This window comes from Ctenocephalides felis, unplaced genomic scaffold (assembly GCF_003426905.1).
Source record: "Ctenocephalides felis isolate EL2017-DRISC unplaced genomic scaffold, ASM342690v1 CF-g0.4_SCAFFOLD_03573, whole genome shotgun sequence".
Lineage (NCBI taxonomy): Eukaryota > Metazoa > Arthropoda > Insecta > Siphonaptera > Pulicidae > Ctenocephalides > Ctenocephalides felis.
Genome location: NW_020539727.1, coordinates 10,505,069 through 10,506,469, shown reverse-complemented (window position 1 = coordinate 10,506,469; position 1,401 = coordinate 10,505,069).

The window sequence follows — 1,401 nt, the reverse complement described above, 5'->3', positions numbered from 1 at the left end:
ACAATGACAAACCGATCATGTCATATTTGAGGTATGACTTTAATTACATTGTTGTTTTTAAATATAATACATATTTTTAATGCTATTATAAATATATAATTCATAATTTATCATTATATAAATGTGTATAATGGTTGACACTAATAAATGTGTGCATCACATTACTAAAAACATATAGGTGTTATCATATTACTAATAAACATTATTTAAAATTGTTATATGATATATTTATTTTACTAATGCTATCTCGTACGTACGATGCAAAAAGTTTTACTTTAATCGTGTGTGAACCTTACGCGCACTTTTTTTTTATTATTGTCCTCCTTTATCTACAAAACTTAGCCATATATTATACATTTTTATATATAGACTTAAGTAATATATCTAAATTTAAGTAAGTCCTTTAACAATTAACTTTTTATAAACTTACACTTGGTAAGATTTTATATACCCACAAAAGTTAATTTTCTTTTATGTGTCTTATAAATGTGGGAGTTCCTAAGTACTAATTAAATGAATAAAATTAAAACCATATTATAAAATATTATAATAAGTATACTTATATATTTTAATCATGATTCATTTTATTCTACCTATAAAATTTTCTGAAAGAATTTCATTTAACAGGGTTTCTAGTCGGCGTAGGCGTTTTTATTACAATCGAGATATATGTGTGAATTGACAAGTAGCTTTCCATGACATAGAATTAATGGCTTGTCAGTCGATCACGTTAAAGAGATCTCGGTTATGGGATCTATACTGATCTATACTGATCCAAGCTGATAATAAATCCTGGTAGCCGTGCCTTAGTTTATAAAATTTACTACGACGTTGTGTATAAATACGTGCTGCAACGACTCATCTCGTTTTAAAAACAAAATTTATCTCATAAATGGTGAAACACAAGTTTCTTGTGAAAGATCTTGATTGTCAAAGCTAAAAAAATATTGCAAAAATAAAGGTAAATGAATGCCAGTGCTATTTATTGGCGGAGGAGCTTTCTATACATTTACCTACCCATATGGCCCAATTGGGCAAAAACTATAAGAATTTTATAAAAGTTTGTATGATGATGAAGTCCTTGGTCTTAATAATATCCTAAAATACTAAGCAAAAAGTAGTTTAATTATAGAAATTTGTAAACTTTTGAAATGATGAATTGCGCCAAAATTTCAAGGTTCTTTCGGGACAATTTGAAAGTTGCTAAATTTATTTTTTTCTTTAGGAAGTTAATTAATTATGGATATTTTTTCCTTGCAGCAAAATGGCTGTTTATAAAAAATAATAATACCAAAAATGATAATTTAAAAAATTTTATCTAGAAAGTGCTGATTATTGTGAAATGAGCTCTTATGTCCCAATAAAATTGTCTCTTACAAAATCATTAAATATAATGCTTTT